This window comes from Corvus hawaiiensis, chromosome 1 (genome assembly GCF_020740725.1).
Source record: "Corvus hawaiiensis isolate bCorHaw1 chromosome 1, bCorHaw1.pri.cur, whole genome shotgun sequence".
Classification (NCBI taxonomy): domain Eukaryota; kingdom Metazoa; phylum Chordata; class Aves; order Passeriformes; family Corvidae; genus Corvus; species Corvus hawaiiensis.
Window position 1 is genome coordinate 48043154 of NC_063213.1, and position 10516 is coordinate 48053669.

Consider the following 10516-nt stretch of genomic DNA (forward strand, 5'->3'; position numbering starts at 1 on the left):
GGCCACGCGCGCGAGGGGCGCGGCCGCCGCTGGTCCCGCGCTGGGGCCGGGGCCCCTCACGGGAGCTCCGACCGCGGTCCGTGGCAGGAGCGCCCTGAGCGGCGGGGTGCGGCCGGGCTGCTGGGGACCATGCCGGGCTGCTGGGAACCCTGCCGGGCTGCTGGGGACCCTGCCGGGCTCCTGGGGACCCTGCCGGGCTCCTGGGAACCCTGCCGGGCTCCTGGGAACCCTGCCGGGCTGCTGGGGACCCTGCCGTGCTAGGCCTGCCCAGGAGGCTGAGGCTGCCCTGCCCCAGGGGCTGGCGGGGCTTTCTCTGCCCTGTGCGTGGGAGCAAGTGAGGGGAATGGTTCCTGCAGCTCCCGCTGGAGGGATCTCGTCTTGCCTTGGCGACGTGTGTCCCGGTCTCACGTGGGCTGGCTAACGAAACAAACGTGATCCAGAAGAAAACCTCTTTGTCCTGACAGCTGCAGCCACTCCTCCTCCAGAAGTAATGCCAAAGTATTTGGTGCTTTGATCCTCGTTTTTTGAATAGGATAGTGACAGCAGAAGCAATAGTGTGAATTTGCTGTTTGTGCCTTTGTGTGATGTTCCAGATTTTAATTCCACGGATAACAAGGCGTTGAACAGCTTAATGCCATGACTTGAAGGGAGAGAGATTCCTGCAGAAATAACATGAGGCTCTTTTATTAATAAAAGGAACGAGCCGCTTTGTTCCGGATATCATGTCCCATATGGTAAGATTTAAAAAGATGGACTTTGATATCCTGTGGTTCTGCCATCTAACAGTTATTACTAAATAGAAGCTGTAAGAATTTTAATGCATTTGACCTTTGCTTCGTTGAAATAAACAAAACTGACACAGCTATCACTTGACTTTCCAGATTTTATCATGTAACAGTAAAAAAAGGAGAAAACTGGCAATGTGCTTCTTTTTCAGATTTCACAGTATAAAGAATTTACCTATAGAGTTTTGATTTCATCTTCAAGGTAATCATAAGATGCCTGCTTTATCCGTGGGATACGCAGAAATAGCGGTGCTGGGGGATAAATATCTGTGCTCGGTCCCAAATGCACTGCCATGTTCCGGAATACTGGCCAGGTTAAGGAGTTCAGCTTGTTGCTCCCAAGGTCGGATCTTGTGCTGACACGAGCTGTGGTGAGGAAATACAAAAGCAGGGGTTTGCCCCTCCTTTCCCTGGGGAGCTGCTTTTAAGCAGAGAATTTACTGCTGGTTCCTTTTACACTGAGAAACAACACTTGAGCACTTCCAGACCTTGACAGCATTGGGTGTGGTACCTCCCTTTGTACTGCTCTGTGCCGGGCAGCATTACTGACCTAACGACTAGCATCAGTGTATCGGAGATATGCAGGGATCTGCCTATAACACAGGCAGGCAGTTAACATGATGTCCAGATCAGGCTCAAGTGAGGGCTCAGCCATACTCGAATTCTGCAAGCAGCTTCAGTGGGATTTGACACTGAGGGTAACCTGTGATGCAGGGAACCTCTGTACTCCCTAAAGGACAGCATACCATAAAGCCAGTTTCTTTCATGAAGTTTTCACTACTTTAGACTATAGTACAAGATGGACAGCTTGTGAGGGAACAGCAAGGGCCACCCGCTCCAAAAGGAGTTTTGAGCCAGGAGCAGAGCATGATACCAAGGCAGGTGAGAACAGTCACCTTACCAATAAGAAGCTGGCATGCTGTGTGACAAAGTTCTAGATTTATTTTATTTAAAATGCTTTCAGGGTTAAATGTCATTTTATATGAGATAAGATGCTGTCCTCCTTTTTGATGAAAACCAGCTTTCGTGTGTATGTAGAACTGTAGAATGGCTTGGGTTAGAAAGACCCTACAAATCATCTAGTCTTGACACTTTCCACTAGATCAGGTTGCCCAGAGCCCCATCCAGCCTGGCCTTGAGCACTGCCAGAGTTGGGGCTTGGGGCATCCACAATTTCCCTGGGAAACCTGTTCCAATACCTCACCACTGTCACAGTAATGAATTTATTCCTAATGTCTAGCCTAAGTTTCCCTTCTTTCAGTTTTTCCTCATTATTCTTTGTCCTATCACTACAGTTCCTGATGAAGAATCCCTCTCCAGCTTCCCTGTAAGCCCCCTTCAGGCACCAGAAAGTTGCTAAGAGGTGTCCATGTAACCTTCTCTTCTCCAGACTGAACAGCTTCAACTTTCTCAGCCTGACTTCATAGGAGATGTGCTCCAATCCTCTTACCAACTTTATGGCCTCCTCTGGACTTGTTCCAACAGTTCCATGTCCATCTTACGTTGGGATACATATGCATACATGCACTGCCATGTGTAAGTAAACAAAGCCATGAAGAACAACAACAAAGAACAAACAAACACGAAGAACATGTTGTGATGAAAAAAACTTCCAAACATAAGAGGTACTAGATTTCAAGTCCAAGAAATCAGCATCTTTGAGGGATGGCAGAAAATACAGGGGCAGTAATCTCAGGGACAGAAATCTCTTACTCAAAATTTTGAGGTAAGGATCAGAAAGAAGAGTTAGCTCCTTGCGAACACCGAGAAATTAAATTCAAATCATTCAAATGAATAGGAAGTTTGTAACAGATTTAATACAAATGAAAGCATGCCTGTTCTAAGCACATTGTTATTCTCAAAGCACTCTACAAACACTAACAATTTAATGATATTTTATCCCTCAATTCACAAACTGAAGTTCAAATAAAAAATAGAAAAGGATTATCCTCTAAAGCTCATGACAGGAAAACCATTGGCCTGGCACAAACAATATCATATCCATTGTGGTTTCAAAAACATATCAAATTACATTTTAAGCCATCAACTAATGCTGCTAAACAGGCTGGTGCAAGATAGATATCCTGAAATGTTCAGTAAACATTGTTTGTTTAATCTAATAGTCTCTAATACATACTTGTGGTAGAGATCTTTCCATCAAGAAGCTGAAGTAATAAGCATATTGTACTGAAATGAGAAGGTTAGCAAGGCCTGACTTTGCAGTGCAGATCCAGAATGACACACGGTAACGTTCAGCTCTTTATGCTAGCCCAGGAACGAAAGTTAAGATACTTACGGCATCCTTTTCTCTCAGGGCTGCATGTGCTTCTTTGGGCAGGAGGAAGGCTACTCAGTTACTTTGTCACTAATAATTTGTTATTTACTGTTTATAAACGGTAACAGTTCACTAGTGCTTTGGTTTTTTTTCTGATTCACAAAGTAAGACAAGATGTAGAAGTTCTGAATGTGAATATATGTGATATCTCATAATGTCACCAAAATAAGGTCTTCCACCCATTGTGCGAGAGGCCAGTCCACACACAGAATCAATTTATTTATGGTTCTGCACAGAAAGGGGTGCTGGGTGGGAAATCCACAAAGCCATCACTACAACTACCAAAACTTCTCGCTCTTTATACATTTTAGCAAACAAAGGCATTAATGTTCATTGGCTACAAGTTATTTCATTCTTTTATTAATTAGTATTCTTTTATGGTTAATGATTCCTTCACTTCTCATGCTAATTAGTCTGCATACCCAGTCTTTCTTTTCTTTTAATTTGTGGGTTTCTTGTGTCAGTGGTCGCAGATTTCCCCCACTGAAGTTACCTTTCACCCAATCAGAGCTGTTACCTGTTACCCAATCAGCACAGCTGCTGAGTTGGTTTTGTTAGTTTCTCCCTTATCTTGGGGGTGATGCCAAATGTCCTAGTGGCCTGTAAATTCTGCATCCTTTGTGTCCATTATCAGTGGTTCATCCTTCTCCCTAGGCTTTGTTAACCTCCCCCTAGGTCTGAGATCATTAAAGCATCTCAAGCTCTAAACTTTAACAAGGCAATTCTACCGACAAGTAATTTATCTTTCTAACACCTGGACATCAATTATGTCTCAATGATATGCACTTCGTATGGAATCTGCAGCCACGGTATGAATTTATGTGCAATTGCAGTTTTGTGTCTTTTCCCCTGAGCCTGCAACTAGTAACCCATCTCCACATGCCTTTTCTTCATTCAGATGAAGCAGTACTGCTTGCAAGGCCCCTCCTTTCTTTTCCTTTCCCATTGTCTTGCCTGTAGTGCCTCTGCCTTTTGTGGGCAATGTGTATGTGTTTGAGAAGATGGAGAAGATGAGAAAAACTGTGGGTCCTAGTAGGAATGTGAGTGAAAAGGGGAGGGTTGTGCTGGATAGAGAGAACCTCTCATACCAACTTGCAGTGCCACTTTTGCCCTGAAAGGAAAGCTGCCAAGAGAACCCTGCACTCTTCTCAGAGAGATCAGGAGGACTCCCTCTTCCCATGCCACATCACCTCACTTAAAAAGCATAGTGATGCTCTCTGAAAGATTTCATTCTATTATGACACCTAGCAGTACTATGATCTTTTTTCAGGCAGTAGTGTAGTGGGAGACTCAAATGCCTTTGGTCAGCTTTTGTGACAGGTCCGGTGCCCTCTACTCACCTGGCGTGGATGACTGACAGGTACAAGCAGTGCTGCTGTCATGAGCAGAGCCAACAGTGCAGGTGAAGCAGCGAAATCAAACAGAAACCTGTGACTTGGGATCGGTAACAGCCTTTGTTCAGTGTATGTTGACTGAAGACGAGCTGGCATATTTGGCATGAAAGAAAGATTGCCCAGATGAGGCCCTAATTATGCATTTAGCAGACACTGTTTTTAAAACCACTTCTCTTGAGTGTGTCATCCATTTGTATTCAATGGATTAGAGAAATACAAACTAACTTGTCACAGCAGAGTGCAAAAATATCAATGACAAGTGCTCAGATGAGACTTTACTGGATTAGTGGAAATAGGACATCAAAGAATCAAATAGATGCTTAATTGGGACAGTAGTAAACCAGGGATTGCCAGCAGATTTAACTTTTTGAAGTGAACTGCATGAAGGTCTCAGGTATATTTCTAACACAGTGGCAAGATACTTTCCAAATGGTAATGTTTCTGATTCTTTTCATCTTAACCCATCCCAGATATTTTTTTTTTTAAAAAGACAACCTCAGGGCTGTTCTTTGTTTATCCCAGAGCAGTCCTTTTTTTTTTTTCCATACAGCTACATACAGGAATTTAGACTGTGTTATGCCAGAAGGAGTGCCAGGACAAGTCATAGCACTGATGCTTACAAGAGATATGAACTTCAAGGAGAAAATGAGCTTATCACCACATTAGCCGGGGTGCCCTACCATGTACATTAAGAAGATCAAAGGTTTATTTCCTTGTACTCCCATGAGCGATGGGAGAACTTACACTTCCTGTAATCAATATTCCAGTTTTGACTGGTACATTCTTAACTGCTGGTCTTCTCAGGAGCATGGTCTTACTGGGTGCCAGCAGCCTCTATTGAGCAAGGATGCCTTGTCCCACCAAGCTGTGCCAGAGCATGAGGGCAATTTGGTCTGAACGGTTTCCTTGTGTTTGAAGTATTTCCAGGATACTCTCTCCTCTACAGTTTACTAGAGGTCCTTCTGATTTTTTTTCATTGGAGAGTTGTTTTAATGTTTTGAATGGAGGCTTTCTCACTGCTTGTTTCTAGAATCCAAGTAACCTTTTCACATGGCTTTATTTCTCTGTTTAAAATAAAATTCTTCCCTTTTTTTTTTTTTTCTCAAGTTTTAGGCTTGTGCCTTCAGTGCTAATGAAAGGAAAACTCTTGTTTTCTTACCAAGATGTGACCTATGGCTTACAACATCCCCTGGCATCCCAAATTTTCTGTTCTTACAGATGCATCAGTTGCATTAAAACATTACAGGCAAAGGGAAGAGACACTAAAATGGATTTGTACTTTATTTGTTTATTCATGATGTAAGGTAGGTGTGGGGTTTTTTTCCCTTTTTGCATTAAAGATCAAGGTCCTCTTCGAATTTTTGGACCATGAAATAGTTTACAATTGAAGCCCCAAATGGCACTTTTCACTCTGTGTGTACTGTGTAATTTTTACTGCTTGTTCACCCAAGCAGTAATGCTTATCTGAAAGCAGCACATTTGTGCCAGGGAGCAGGAAGGGCAGGGCTGCCGCAGGAGGGACCCAGCTGTGGAGGAGACCCCATCCTGGCACGTGAATACCTTCTTGGGCAGGGTGCCTTCCCCCACATCTGAACGGAGCCAGGGTTGTGACAGGACCTGCTGATGATCCAGTGGTCACCAGAGGAGTTGAAGTGACAAGGAGCTGCAGTCCCTGGGCAACCAGAGGGAGTCCTGGACAAGGGTGGTCAGGGCAGTGAAGCCTGTCCGTGTGCTCAGGACTCCAACGGTTTGGATGAGGGAAGTTCTTCCAGCGAGACAACACCTAATGTATTTGTTTTTGAAAGTGTACCTCCTGCATTCTCCCGAGCTGAATTTAATGCTGTTTAATTGTACTGTGGCTGTAATATAACTCCTCTGTACTCTAGTGGTCAGGCTCGGGACGTGACAGGCTGCTTTGTCCTGGCAGCCAGGATAGGACGTGCCTTCTGTCAGGCAGTGGTCCTTTCTCATGCCAGCACTTCCATTTTAGATTATTATGGAATGATTTATCGCCAGAGCCAGCCAAAGGCAGTAACTGTGACAAATGAAAACTCTGAAAACAATCTCCTTTCAGGAACAGATAAAGTAAACAAGACACAGAAAGCAGAGGATTCCCTGTATTGCTGTTTGGCTGACCTCAGCCAGTGAGTAATTCTGCCACAAGTGGTGTTACACAAAGTCATTAACATCTCCTGGAGCTGAATGTATTTCCCGGGCTTTGGTGTTGTTTGGAACTAATTCCAGACCTTTTCCTTCATTTAGATTTTCCACTCTGAAGAACAATAGATACTTAGGCTCTCTGCAATGTTTCTAATCCAACCCACTCCCCTGCCCTTTTGTTGAGGGAAAAAATAATATTTGATATGTCTTAGAGCCAGTTCAGTAACTACTGTAGCACGGGTTGTACCAACACCGCAGTAGAGCAGCTGAACGTAGCAAGCCCGTCTCTGAGGTATAAGGATTTGGGGTTGGTTTTGCCACCTGCTGGTAGCACAGACTCCTGCCCTCTGTGACCCATGGGAGCTTGCCAGGAGCTGGGCCTGTGGAGCCTGAACCTGCTGACAAATTTCTGCATACTGCAAAATGGCCTAGTCTTCCTCGCCCGTGAGAGGGAAAAGCAAGCAACCCTAGCAAGGGAGATTTTTGTAGCAAGGTCATACTAAGCATAGGATTAAAAAAAAAAAAAAAATTAAGTGTACAGGGGAATGAATTGAAAAAAATGTAACCTCCTTGATTTTATTGCCTAAAGTTCTTGGGCATCAATTTGATGAACACTTAAACATGCATTCTTTTTAGTGAGTTTGAAATACCATAAGCTTAAAGAGACAACATAAAATAGGATATTGCCTTGTCTTCTTCCAGCATGTTCTGCCCTTCTGCATGTTCTAACAACCCCAGCCCCTGCCAAGAGCTGTCCTCTCCTCTTGAGAACTAGTCTTTTCTTGGGAGAAACCTAGCAGGAAAGATTATTTACACCTAAATAGCCCCACTTGGGGATGGCTCTCAGTGTTAATAATCCTCTTGCTAAGCAGGGGAATTCAGGCAGTGTGTGCTTAAGTGTCTGAACTTGTTTTAGCTCACAGTAGGTGAGTCTCTGCGCTGGAAACTGTATCAGAGAGTAGTAGAACTGTTGTGCAAAAATCCAAATGGATGGGTAAAACTGCTATCTTGTGTTACAGAGAACATCAGTCTCTCCACAACAAAGGTTCCATCAGGTCAGGGATTTGTTTTCAGCCAAATAATAAACGTTATCTGATCTTCCAGTAAAAATCTGTAAATGAGCTCTTTGAGTGTGGCTATTTGCAACATAAATTTGTAACTTAGTATGTTTAAGTTTGTTTTTTTTTTAAGTAGGAACATACAGAGCAATGTAGGAACAGTGACCCCAAGGACTGGGTTTATCTGAGTTTGTCTCTGTGAGCTTTACCCACAGCCAGACTGAGGTACAGAAAAGGAATGCAACACTAACAGTTCAGCAAAGTTTACACCACCTCACCTACCAATGAAGGGCTGCAGAACAGAACAGTTGGTATCAGCAATTCTGATTCGCAACTTTTTACAGATTTGCCAGGGGGAACAAGGGGCATTCCTCAGGCCCTTCTACTTGAATAAGCCAATTAACTACTTCTTGTTCACAGGCCAAAAAAACAAAAAGAGACGTAAAGATTGCTCTCATATAAGGAAAGCTCTTAGCAGGGCACAAATTTAAATTTTCAATAGCAGCACAAGAGGAAATGGCAAAACTGCCTTCACAGTCATGTTAAATTCTACCATTGTTTAAAGGAGCTCACAGCATCTATGCCCCAACAATAGTTCTATTTATTATAAATGCAAATATAAATTATATAAGTATATATGATATAAATGATAGTTCTATATATATGTTTTTAAACAAATCACATATTTCCACTCCAAATGCTGCCTGGAAGAGGATGCCTTCAAGGAAACAATCCGTGAGTCATCCTCAGGAGACATACAACTGAGGCACCTCCTCTGGAACAAAGCCATGTACATCCATCCAAAATATCCAGTTATAAACAGTATTATGTTACTCCCATAATTGCCCAACGGCCTTAGAAGCAATCTGGTTTTTTTATGACAGTAAGAATTAATGTTGAGTTGTTGATGTTAAAAGCTAGAGTAACATCACATGAAGATTAAAATGCCATTTCAGTGATAGTTTATTCTGGATTATGCTAAGAAGTATTAGCCTGTGATCATTTAAGACTCATAAAATTTTTACTCCTTGTTAAAAACTTACTTGAATGTCTGAATGTAAAAGATACTTTCTGAGGGTTAATGTGGAAACCTGAGGGCAGATGAAGAACTCATCTGTGGATTTGGCAGGTAAGATAACACAAACTTGTGTGGATTGTTCTTTTTTTCTGTGTACCTTTCTGTATTATGAAAATACTATTACAAAATAGATTTTCACAAATTCCCAGTGATACATGGGCTTAATGTTTGCTGTCTTTCTCAAACCCTTGGCTCTAGTTTTTAGTTCTCTCACTCTGAGAGATATGGAAGAACTAATGCAAGAAAAGAAAGCTTTGAGAAGAGGCAAGTATATGCTAGAGCCTGTTAGATGCAGGTGTGGGATAGAGGGTCTTACAAAATAGAAACAAGGGTACACCTTATTCAGAAGAAGAAAGATCCTTTTGTGGGACCTGATGCATCAACTGAAGGCGTGTGGAATCCATCTGTGCAGTCAGCAGGCCCCTGTACAGTGGTAACGCTTTCTTGTTACTGCTGTTGTTCCATCCTACTACTGGAATGGATCCTGTTGGTCTCATCATTCCTGGGATAACATGCATGTGCCATATGGGGCTAGCACAAGACGGAGCTGAACTTCATCCATTCTCCCAGGAATTGACAGGACCCAGGGCAAATAGGGCTGTAGAAGGAAACCCAGAAAACACTGGTTAGTTAGCAAAGTGAAGGCACTACACAGGCAAGTTCTGTCATTTCAGCATTTACTTGAAGAAAATGAAGTACCCAGCGCCTCAAACTCTTCTCTCTCCATTCACTCACGAGGCTGAGGTTTTTGGAGGTTTTCAATTGGACAGAGGTGGAGGACCTTGAGAGCCTGGGAATAGCCTGGATGCTGAATGACTGCTGGAGGAGTAGGGATCATTGGTGTTAATAATGTAGGTGCTATTGGGAGAAACTGGCTTTGAGAAATCATCTTAGAATGACACTGATTTATTTGTCATGTTCATTTGACTGCACATTTGTTTTGTGGGTAGGAAGAAACTCGTTTTGAAAGAAACAATTAACAGTGATTAAAAGAAGTTGTTCTGCAGTCAGCTGCTTTCTGGAGCAATCACGAGGGTGGCTGGATTGCCATCTTTCACTGAGTCCTCCAGCAACAGGGGTACCTCTGTATTTCCCTACCTATAATATTTTATGCCTTTCCTCTTTAGTCTTCTTCCTCCTGGATTTTCTTGGACCTCCTTATTACCCATATTCATCAACCCTCTCTGTAATTTTCCCTTCTTTTTGCCTGAACTTCCTCACAGCTTTTGTTCACAACCTCGCAATTCTCTCGAAGTACGAGCCAAGAGTATGCAGCTAGGACATGCTGGACTTGATCCTTGGCACAGACAGCTGAACCCCTGGGGGCTGACAGAGGAGGTGACCAAGAGAGGGTTGAAAGACTCGCTAGACAGGAGGTTACAGGATGCAGTAATCTGTCTGTATCCAAGCCCTGATGGTGCCAACTGAGTACGTGCTGCAGGGATGATGGGAATGGTAAGGCTGCTTTCAATAGTGTATTATTATCCCTTTATAAAATCATCTGAAATTCAAAGAAATTAATAAAAGTCTTTATGAGTATGTAAAAGTCATCGCCTGATACACACTGACCTACGACATCTCCCTTATTCAGTTGTGGCAGTGTCTCCCCAGTGCTACTGGGATATAATAGGGGCTTTACTGGTTTCCACTGGGCAGTGAGCAAGGCTACGACACAATCACTGACCCAGTTTTATCTGAAACAAACA

The 10516-nt window shown here is 43.1% G+C and overlaps 1 long non-coding RNA gene across 1 annotated transcript; it reads left to right on the forward strand.

The window, feature by feature from the left end:
* Positions 1–38: 38 nt before the first annotated feature.
* Positions 39–865, forward strand: LOC125335191. Its single transcript, XR_007207371.1, has 2 exons — positions 39–487; positions 594–865. It is a non-coding gene; the product is annotated as an uncharacterized LOC125335191 (long non-coding RNA).
* The last annotated feature ends 9651 nt before the right edge of the window (positions 866–10516 follow it).